Raw genomic sequence first — 11,857 nt, 5'->3', positions numbered from 1 at the left:
CCCTGCAAGGGCCAGCCCCTGGCCCACGTGCCCTGCAGTCCCGGTGAACACGGGCTGTGTTGAGTGTGGTGCTGATGCGTTTGACCCCTGAACGCACGTAAAGCTGGGCGGCTGTACTACCAGGCTCCCCCACGAGGCCTGCGTTTATGCCGTGGGATCCTGCACGGCGGGGTGGTTTTCAGGAACACATCTGTCACGTTACAGAACTACCCATGACCCATGTGACGTGTGAGTTTTCCACAGAACAGCATTGGCTACAGTGAGGCCCCCGGTGCTTCCCTCTATGGTCCCTGGAGACCCCAAGTGTCTCCTGGTGGCCCTGCCCCTGTGGGGGTGGGGGGCAGACCTGGCTCCCTCTCCCAGAGACACAGGTTGCCATCGGTGTGGTTCACCGCTTGGATTCTGTGTGACCGACAGGCAGGAGCTGGACTGCGGTGAAGTCTGCAGGGAAATTGCTTCCAACCTACACGTTTACACAGTCCTTGTAAAAATCTGTTTAGGTCACCTGTGCGCCCAACGCGGGGCTCAGACTCACAACCCCGAGACCAGGAGTCACAGCTCTGCCCACGGAGCCAGCTGGGCGCCCCCACATAGCGCTTTGAATTCAGACGGAGAGAAAGCTACAAAAACCTCTTCCTGCCACACGACAGGGTTTTCGTGACAAAGAGGAATTCAGCCCCAAACTGGCCACTTTCTCAAACCAAAGGCCTTGGGGATCCCCCCAGAGTGACCTCCACGGCTGGTTAGGGAATTCCGTCAACTGAACAAGAATCATTCACCACTGAGTCCTGGGCACACTGGCCACCAAGCCAGAGCTGGATGAGGGCCACACTCAGGAGCTTGCTTGGGTTCACGTCCGACAGGTTATCCGCGTGCCAAGTACAGAGTGGAGGGGGCGCTGGCGCCCGTGGCACCCCAGGAGGAGCACGGGCAGCAGCCGCGTCCTCGGCCCCACCGCCAGGCCCTCCGGGCAGCCGTGCGACAAGCTTCACCGTGGGAGACCCTCACTGTAAGATGGGACCGACAGCCCAGAGAGGGTTAGCGCCCACGCAAGTTTGCACAGAGCGGGCAGCAGGGCTGCAGTCTGACCGGGGTTTCTCTCACCCGGACGCGTTGGGCATTTCACGCTCTATTGGCACATTACGGATGATTTCCATTACCTCCTTCCACTTACGGTCAACCGTCACGCCAGAGTTATAGCCCGGCACCATCCTTAGAAGTGGGTCCATCTCACAGTGCAAGATCCCCGGGAGGCTGAAGGTTTGCTCCGTGCTTTGCCTTGAACGAGGCGCGAACTTTTCCGGAATAGCTGGTGATGCCTGGCTCCCACCCCCGCCGTTTGTCTGCCCGTCCAGTGTTTTCCGGCGGCACAGGTGGGCCAAGGGCTCAGTCAGGATCGAATCACAGGGAGGAATCCGCAGAGACCTTCGAACTCCTCCCCGGCAGCCCTGGGAGTCCTCTCCCCATGGTCTGCACGCCCCCCTGGGCAGGCGAGCAGCTGCCCAGAGCAAACACGTGCATCACAGCGGACGGAGACCGCGACAGGAGGAAGCAGTGCGTGCCTGGCGGAGGCGTTTAAAAATCATCTCTGGTCTCCCGTGTGGGTGCAGCCCCTGTGAACACCGTGATCCCGAGGTTGGTTGGAGAAAACGGCCGGTCATTTCGGGGGGAGACCCGCTTCAAGCAAGGAAGTCCTCCTCCTCAGCGCAGTTCTGCTTGTTGCCGCAACTGAGCATAGAATCCACGTCACACGGAGACCTGTCCCACCCGTGGCCTGAATGCATCTGGTGCGCCCAGCGCACACGGTGGCCACCGCGGGGGACACTCGGTCCTCCCCACCCCGTGCACGGTCGCCGCTGTGTCCAGATACCCCCACGGCTTATCTGTAAGCACGACAGATGCGCCAAAAGCAAACTTGCCATCGCAGATGCAAATGACATCGTCAGAGTCAAGTGAGTCCACGGAAAGTAACCCTACAAATACAAGCTGTGTGGACGGATGGCGCTGCTGAATCAGCAGGTCCATCTCTGAAGTCCACCAGACGCTGAATGAGAAAGTCACTCTGAATCAGTCACTCAGAAGTAAAGGAAGAGAGGTTTTCTCACTCACCTTACTCTGACCCCAGAACCAGACAACGTCCCGTGAAAACAGGACCAGAACCTCTCATAAGCACAGATGCAAACTTCCCAACAATGTGTGAGCACGACTTCAGCAGCGTGTGAAAATGGCAGTACGCCATTACCAAGTAGGGGTTCCTCCTAGCAAGGAAACCAGTCAGAGTCACTCACCACACAAATGGAAAACAGGAGACAAATTATGAGATCCTCTCAAGAGGTCCGGTGAAAGCTTCTGACAAAACGGAGCATCCAATTGTGACAAAAACCCTGAGCAAGTCTGGGAGAGAGGAAAATCCACCGATCAGTTGGAGGCGCCCGTGTGATCTCTGGAGCTCACGCCATCCTCGGTGCCGAGATGGTGCACGTCCCCCAACGACGAGGCACAGGGCTGATGTCTGCTCTCCTCACGATGTGCTGGGGTCTCAGCCGCTGTACAAACAGACCTTACGACCCTGTACTCACAGACGATGGGAACGTCTACCTAGGTAACCCTAAGGGATTACGTGAGAAAAAGTAAGCAGGTCTCAGGATAAAGGTCAGTATCAACAATCAGTTGTATCTCTCTGGATATGCACAAGCGACTGGAAATGGAGAAAAAATTTAAGTATCGTGTACAGTTGAATCATAAAACGCTTAGGGATAAATTCGACAAAATAAACGTCCAGCCCGGTGATGGAAACCACAGCACAACACGGACAGAGACAGCAGGACACGTAACTGAAGTCTGCGTGGGGATCGGAGCCAGGAGCGCAGTGAGACGTGGCCCCTCCCAGGCCGGTGAACAGATTCAAGCACAAGCAGGTGGTTGTTGTGGGAATCGAAAGGCCGGCTCTAAAATTCACACGGCAACACAAAGGATCTGTCATAGCCGAAGGTGTGTTTGTTTTTAAGGTTTTATTTATTTATTTGAGAGACAGAGATCACGAGCAGGGGGGGCAGCAGAGGGAGAGGGAGCAGCAGACTCCCCGCTGAGCAGGGAGCCCAACATGGGACTCGATCCCAGGACCCCGGGATCATGATCTGAGCCGAAGGCAGACGCTTCACGACTGAGCCACCCAGACATCCCACCAAAGTTATTTTGAAAAAGAAGACATGTATTTAAAGCTACGATAATCAAGGCAGACGGCATTAGTGTAAAGACAGACGCACAGATCAGAGGACGACAGTCAGGAACAGACCCACAGGCAAACGGCCAGTTAATTCTCAACCAGGGGCCACAAGAATTCGGTGGGGAAAAAACACTCTTTTTAACAAACAGTAGTGACACAATTGCATATCCATATGAAGAAAAATACGAATGTCAACCCCTACTTTGGACCAGACACAACGCTTATCCTGAAATGGATCAGAGATCTACGCAGAAGAGCTTAATTTATAAAACTTCTGGAAGAAAACACTACAAAAATTACTCATGACCTTGGGATGGACACACCGTTCTTGGAGAGGACACAAAAAGCATGAGCTATAAAAAATTGATAAATTGCACATCATAAACTTCTGTTCTTCAAAAGACACTTTTAAGAAAATGAAGAAGCCACAGACGCGGAGAAAATATTCACCGAACACATATTTCTTGGAGGACATGTGTCCAGACCGTTTTTAAAAGCTCTCAAAACTCAGTAACAAGTACAAATACCCCAATAAAAAGGGAGTAGAGGGTTGAAGATTGCAGACAAGCACACAGAGGCTCAGAATCATCAGGCACGAGGAAGGTGAGAACGGAACCGCAGGACGAGGCCAATACACACCTATCAGAATGGCTACGAGAGCGTTCCAACAACTGACAATTCCAGGTGCCGGCGAGAGTGTCGCGCAGCCGGCAGCACCAGGGCCGGGCAGGGTGGTGGAGGCCCAACCAGGTAGCCCTACAAATGGGCGCCCCCCGAAAGTCTGCCCCGAGGTGCCCACCCTCATCCCCGACATCGGCAGCCCCCGTACGTCGGCGGCCGGGATGCACAAGGGAGCGGCCACGTCGGAGAAAAGCTGGGCAGCTGCTTACAGAGCTGAGCATGCACTGACCGTAACACCCGGCCGCCCCCTCCCAGCTATTCCCCCGGGGGAGGTGAAGTCCATACAGACTTGAACGTGCGCACCCACGGCTTTGTCCCTAACAGCCCCATGCGGGAAATGACTCGCACACCCATGCACGGGGGTCGCACACGCTCTGGTACACCCAAGCAACGGAACGCTGCTACCGGTAAAAAGGAGTAAGTCTCTCATCAACAGCACTGTTGGGTAAACCTCGGTAACAGGATGCTGGAAGCACAGAGAACAGACATGCCGGATGATTCTGTTTAGATGACAGTCTAGAAACAACGTCGAACCTGGGTGAGGGGAAGCAGGTACGGTGGGGTGACAGTCCGGGTGACGGAGACGATGTGAACACGCTGCTATTGGTTACATGCGTGCGTAAACTTGTCCAGACTCATCAACACACAAAACGCAAATGATGAAAAAGTATTTAACACGAGAAAAATAAAAATAAGACGGGTAGAATTTGAAAAGACACAGGAACACCTCGAAGGCACCCCTCCCTGGCCGACGACGGCACCTTCAAGTGTCAAAGACACAGCGACCGCACCAGAGAGGCACGCAAATCCGCAACCAAACCCTCACGCTCATGATCAGACTAACGGTGCGCCTGGCTTTTCGGAGCTTGCTGCTTTCCAGGATGAAGGCCTGGTTCCCCTCCCCACCTTACTTACCGTTTACTAGGCCCAAACGGGACCCCATATGAACTAGGCAAGTCCTTCTCTGTACAGAACTACAGCTGAGCAGCACAGAAGGACGGACGGACTCAGACAGACATCGACGTGTGAGCCCCAAGGCCACCTCGGATGCGACTCGAAGGCCAGCGGGGCCTTCGCAGGGGATGTGGCCAACGATGTCCCAGCCTGAGGTTCAATCCAGGCTGGGCTTGGCCTCCAGTACTCAGGTGGCAGGGGCGTGGTGGGCGCAGGGCTCGCAGGGGTCACGTGAGGGGGGCTACGTCTGTGCAGCTCTGAAAACGGGAGGCACATTGCTTTGAGGGGGTGGAAGAGACCCGCCATCTCTTTACGCAGTTTAACTCCAGTGGCCGGTGGACTGAGGAAGGAGAGGCATGTTTTCATGAAACAAACCCTGAATTCTGAAGAGTGAGCTTGCCCCGGACAGGGACCACATGTTAATATTCACGTCCCTACATCAGAACCATGTAATGTGGCCTTGCCAGGTAGGGCTCAGGAAGGCAACAGACGAAAGTCACCAGAGTAAAAGAGATATGCTTAACTGTTTGTGGGATCTCACGTCCTGGCTCTCGTGCAGGCCCACGTCCAGGCTGAAAATGCAAGCTGCGTCGTCATCTTCCGGCTGGACGCTCAGAGCCGTGGGACCAAAGCTGAATTCCTCTCAAGGACGATGTCATGCCTCTGATCGCATCATTCTGAATGTCAGGCACACTCGCCCACCTAAGGGCCATAAACAATAGTTGGCAGTTTTCAGCCCGTGCGATGGTTTCGCTGCATCAGTTAGCTTCTACCTTCGGTCTGACTTAGGATAAATCTCTTGAACTGTCTTTTTTTTTCAAGTCTCTGCAGTAGGGTTAACCTCTTGGAGGGTCTTCACCAGCTTCAGGGTCAGAGGAAGGCAGGCACAGACCCCATAGCCATGCATTCGCATCCCATCGAGGGAGGAAGAAGGGCTGAGACCTCGTGCACTGTGGGATGGACGAGTCATTTCCAGAGCCTTGAAAATCAAACCCCTGAGGGGGTGGCTGAGGTCAAAGAAAGACACACTCCCCCCGAAACTCCAGCCTCAGCGAGACGCTTCGGCCTGGACTTCCTGCTGCTCTGGGCCACATTCCTCCCCTCCAGAACCAGTTCCAGGCACCGCGCACTGGCGTCTGCCCTCCAAGTGCCTCCCGTCCACGTTTTCCGGCACCGTTCCATGCCTTCTGCCCGCTAAGAGCCAACTTGGAAAGGGAGCATGGGAAACGTGTCCTAGCCCGTGTGGCCCACCCTGGGACGGTGGTGACTCACGGCTTCGGGGTGGGGACGCGAGCACCGCGAGCCCAGCTGGGTGCTGGCGGACGGAGGGCGGCACCTCCCCAGGCCGGGGCTCTCTCTCCCGCCTCTGCTCAGCCGCCAGCTTTGCGACTCAGGCCGCCGTTGAGCAGTTTGCAGACTGAGGATGCGGGCCTCCAGCCCCCGCTGCGGGCCCTGAGTTTTCAGGTGCTGGTGATAAAGGTCCAACCACGTCCCCAGCTGCCTGTGGTTCTGGGGAGAGCCACCTCGCTTCCTTTCCCAGCCCTGCAGCTAATAATGCCTCCCTAAAGGGCCCGATGACATCACCATGTGAAATGAAAACAAAGCTTCCAGGCACAGATTAATTTCCCATCTGCCACTTCTGTAACATGCACCAAGCAGGAGGGCCCGTGACCTCCTTCGCAACCTGGAGAGAGCGAGCAAGCACTCCAAGGCAACGCCAGGAAGAGCCGCCCTCCTGTGGGCCAGCGCGGGCTCCGCGGAAGATGGTTCAGTCCTTGCAAACCACCTGGGCCCACAGACGCTCTCTGGAAGCAGGGAGGGTGGACAGCGGGGGGCGCTGCTTCCCCATCTGCCCTGGGCACCTCACCCGCGTGGAAGCGGCTCAGACGTCCGCCTCTCTGTCCAGACTCCCACGTGGGTGGGTGCCCGGCAGATCCTGCCCCTCGTCGCCATGCACTCCCCCACCAGGGCAAACGCTTCACCCCCCGCCCTCCCAGAAGAGCGGGCTTTCCAGGCCGGGGGGTAGGGGTTTGGTGGAACGGGCTGACTCCCACCTGGAGAGCCGTCCAGGAGGAGCTCGGAACAAGCCCCAGATGTCTGTCCTCTGCACTCACGGGCGAGCCGTCCTCCCTAACTCACACTCACGCAGACATTGTCCTAACAAACTCAGACCAGGGTGTTTTTCAAACTGCTCCCCACGTCCCGGGAGAGCGGGGAAACAGCAGGAGATGGTACGGCGTCAGCCCTCACAGGTGGGAGGCCGCCTAGCTGGACACGGTTTCTGGTGCCCGAGTCTCCGTCTTCTCGACCCTCCGTCCATGTAAACTACACCTGAGCCAGCAGCCTGTGCCCCACAGCGGGCGTGACTCTGACTCCTCGTAAGGATCCAGGGGCTCTGCTGAACCCTTGGGTGCTCGGAGCAGTTGGCTTGGAAGGGGGGTCGTTCCTGTGACAGACACCCACCAGTGGGAAGTGTGCTGCAGGCTGCTGAGCGCGTGGCCAGGGGTCACGGCCAAACCACGAGCTGACGAGAAGCCACAGCCTGAGCAGCCACGGCCGGGGTCGCCAGTCGTGTACACACCTCACGTGGACCAGTTTCCACCAAGCCACCCCAGGACAGAGGAAACGTCACCGCCGCTCAGCAGAGTAACACGTGTCAGGAAAACTCGCAAAACATGTTGAAATGGGCAAAGAAAGGAAATGGAGACCAAGTGTGCGGCGTGGTGCTCTGTCTTTCCATCTGGGAGCAGCATTACAAGCTACAGGACAGGGGAACCAGAACGTGCAGCTGGCTCCCGTCCGCAGAGCGGCCGCTGCGCGGGGTCTGCGCCCACAGGCCGACCTCGTGTCTCTCTGCAAATTCCTACCGCATTCCTGGCCGCCTGCGTGGGGGGCTCTGGAATCGCCTTTGGAACGCTGGCCGCGGATTCTCTCCTTAGTCGTTGGGTGACACAGAAGCTTTGACGTCAGAACGTTCTTTCAAACAGGCTCCTTGTCCATCACGGTCACTCAGCTAGCAACTAAGGCACGGTGGGGACCTGTGCCCAGGTCAGCCAGCTCTACCCCAGCAGAGAGGACAGTGAGCCTCTCGGCGCATCCGTGAGGTACTGAACATCTCGTCTATCCGACCTCCGCGCTTCAGGTGAGGAAGCGGGAGTTCTGCTCAGCTGGGACTAGGGAGACAAGCGACCAAACCAGCAGGCGCCGCTCCTAATCCCAACATGGGCCCCTCGGCAGGCACCTCCCCCATGAATGCAGGACACCGTGGTCCTGCTCTGTGGCAGCAGGCCATGCTGGGAACAAAGGCCCCCAAGTGGCACCAAGCATTCTAGGAGAAACTACCCCCTTCGAAAGCTCTAGGGCAGCTTTTCAATGTAGGGATGCAGGTGGGGAACTAACCATCCAGCCACAGAAGAAAAAATTCTACGGGTATGACTATGAGAGGAAGGGAGGAGGGGAGGGAGGGTCAGAGAGACAAACCCCAAGTCCCATCTGTCAAGGCCTTGGGCAGCTCTTTCTTCCCTCGATGATTCCTGGCCTGCACCCCTGCGACAGCCCCATACTTGAGCGACTGCAAACACCCCCCAGGACAGGGGTTTAAACGCAGATCCCGGCGTCTGCCCACAGAGATTCCAGACCTGAAGGTCTTGGGGGCGCCCGGCGATCTGCATGCTCAATGGGCAGGCCCCATGGTTTCTGAAACTGCTTTCACCCGGGGCTGGTGGGCCGGGGGCCCAAACGCAGTCTAGGACACGAAGGGCTCCGTAAGAGGGGCCGCTGAGCTTGGAAGAGAAAACCGTATCTTCATTGTCATGAGCCTTTAGCTAAAACGGAGCGTCTCCTGCAAGAACAAATGTCGGCCCGAAGTGCAGGAGAGTCGGCATGCCCGGGACTCCGTCCCCAGTGCAGCCGCGGCCGACGTCACAGATGTCCCGCATGTCCTGCCCTGCGCTGCGGGTACAGACTGGCCTCTTGATCTCTGTCGAGGCACGTCACTCGGCCTGATTTGCTTTTAGGGGGCGTCTGTCCCACAGCAGAGCTGGGCTCCTCTCTACGTCCAGGATTCCGGTTTTATCTTCCACGTCTAAAAACTTGACTCTGAGACGGGGTCCGCGGCACCATGATGGTTAGGAAGCCCTGATCGGAGGGGGAGCACCAGCAGCACTGCCCCACGTGGCCTGCACGTGGTCCAGGAAGTAGCCTTCCCAACAAGGAATGAAAATCCCCTCGAGGCCGCATCTGGGTGCAAAATGCCCTCAGTGGGCCTTCCGGGAGGTGGCTGACGGCGCAGGCCCCGTCCCCATACAAACGCAGCAGCACGGAGAGGCCGCCTGAGGAAGAGCCACGTGCCGTGGGATTCTTCTTCGCGCCTCAGTCATGACGCTGGGGGGAGGCAGCCCGCAGGGACAAGAAGACACCATCCCGAAAACCTCCCTGCTACTCAGTGGTAACAGAGCTCACCTCCGATCAGGCTGCGGAGAGCAAAGGAGGGCAGAGCCCCCCCCCCCCGCCTCCGCATGCCCACACAGCCTGTCGGAGCCTGTTGGGTCGGACATGGGGGCCCAGAGAGGTTGAGGGGCTCACCCGAGGCCACACAGTAGGAAGTGTTGAAGCCAGGCCTCTTACCAGGTTCCGGGGCCCAAGTGGGCCGCTACCCTCTCCAGCAAGCGGCTTTCTGTCTGGCGGATACACCGCAGGGCGTGCACGTCTGGGCCCAGAGGCGGTTTCCTCCTCAGACATGTGCGCGCTCCAGGCACAGAGGGCTTCCCGAGGGCACGTGCCCTGGCTACCAAGGGACCCCACAGAGGCAAAGCTATTTCCCCAGGCCAGACCCAGCTGTCAGTCTCTCGACCGCCGCTGCCCAAGGGGCTGTGCCTTCCCTGAGCTTCTGCGCTGAGGCCGTGGGGAGGAGCAGAGCGGAAAGCCTGGCTCAGGCCTAGAACCCTCAGGGCAGGAGCAAGCTGAACCTGCCGAGAGCCCCTGCCGTGCCACGGCAGGCAGGGACACAGCCTCTGTGCCACCAGCAGCGTGACTGTCCACGCTCCTGAGGCTAGAGAGACACCTTTTAGACCCAGTGACCTGGAAGGGGAGTGACGAAGGAGTTCTGCGGGGTGGCAGCCATGCCAGCCCAGGCCCAGCGTGTCCCCCGCTCTGCCACTCACTAGCTGAGTGACCTGGGGCAAGTGTCTTTACCTTTCTGTGCTTCACTTCCCCCTTCCGTCTTGGCACACAGCAGGTGCTCAATACATATCCACGGAGCCGACACTGAGTGTGCACCGTTGATGGGAATACCCACTAATGTCACTACAGAGGCCCTACAACCTTCAAGACACACCCCATCACGGTCCGTACTGACAACTTCAGAGGTTACTCATCCGTTAGCGAGACTCAGACACTGAGTCCCCAAGGGAGCCCGGCAGGGTCAAGACCTTCACGGGAAAGTCCCACCTCTCCCGTCACTGAGGTCTGGGAAGGAACTTGGAGCGTGTGGCCTCCGTCTGAGCCTCAGAAGCCAGCCCTGCAGAGCCTTCCCATGACTCAGACACCAACTACCCCCTGACCTCGGCCACCTCTCCAAGCTAAACACGGGTTAAAGAGACGAAAGAAGACTTCGTGGCGCTATTCCTTGGTTCCCCCTCCTCTAAAACTTTCAATTGTAAAATGATGATGAATGCACCAAAAATTGAGCCGAAATGTGTCGGCCGAAATGTGTTGGAGGCCCTGTACGCCCTTTCCCTGCTCCTGTCCCTGCTCGTCCACGTCTTGCACAATCGCAGAGTGACATCATCGCCACAGCAAACGCGGGAGCTTGGTGCAAGCCGCAGAGACGTGCACATTCCGGCAGCTCTCCATGCACACGCGTGTGCCTGCGTGGGGGCCCGTGTGCGTGATCAGCTCTCTACGGAGCGAGTGTGCTCCTGGTTAATGTGAGCAGTGCTCCCTGCTGATGAAGGCCATCTGACTGTCTCCAGGTTTTTGCTGTTAGAAATACAGCTGCTACAAATATCTGTGTCCATTCTGTGTAAAGCACGCCTGCATTTCTCTGGAATAGACGCCCCTAGAGTGTAATTGCCGGGTGTGTGTTTAGTTTTAGAAGAAACTGTCAAACTGTCTTTTCGAGTGGCTGCACCGTTTTGCGTTCCCACCGGCAATGAGAAACCGGGATCCTGCATCTGCCCCAGCATTTGGTGTCACTACTTTATGGTGGCCATTCTGGTAGGCGCGTGGTGGGGTCTGGCTGTGGTTTTGATGTGACATTCCCGGCGGCCAGTGACGTTGAGCATGTCCTCGTGTCCCTATTTGCCACCTGCATCTCCTCTTTGGGGGAGTGTCTGTTCATGTCTTTTGCCCATTTTCTCATCGGGTTGTTTTTTGACTGTTGGGTGTGGGGAATTCTGTATATATTCCAGACCCCATTTGTCAGAGGTGTGGTTTGCGAATGTTTGCTTCCATTCTGTCCTCTTAAGAGAGTCTGTCAATAAACCAGAGATTCTTACTCTGATCAAGTCTGATTGATCCTTTGGTGGGCTGTGCTTTGAGTGTCAAGTCTAAGGCTTCTCTTGGCCCTCGATCCTGAACATTTTCTATGATTCTTCTTTCTAAAGTTTTAAAGTTTTTCATTTTACATTTAATCCATGACCCACTTTGTGTTAATTTTTGGATAAGATATAAGGTCAGCTGGAGACTCACTTTCTGCCTCTGGATGTCCAGCTGTTGAAAACGCTGTCCTCCCTCCATGGAACAGCTTTGGGCCTTTATTAAGAACCAGCTGGGCATATCTGTGTGGTTCTATTTCTGGGTCTTTGATTCTGTCCCACTCATCTGTGCGTCTGTCCCTCCGGCGACACCACACGCAGAACTGCAGACCGTAGCTCAGGGGCGGTCAGTATCAGGCACAGGGATTTCTCCAAATTTAGTCTACTTTTTCAACACTGTTCTAGATTCTGGGTTCTTCATCTTTCCATATAAAGTCTCTGTCTACAGAAACTCTTGCTG

This window comes from Ailuropoda melanoleuca, chromosome 12 (assembly GCF_002007445.2).
Source record: "Ailuropoda melanoleuca isolate Jingjing chromosome 12, ASM200744v2, whole genome shotgun sequence".
Classification (NCBI taxonomy): domain Eukaryota; kingdom Metazoa; phylum Chordata; class Mammalia; order Carnivora; family Ursidae; genus Ailuropoda; species Ailuropoda melanoleuca.
Note: the sequence above shows the minus strand (reverse complement) of the source record.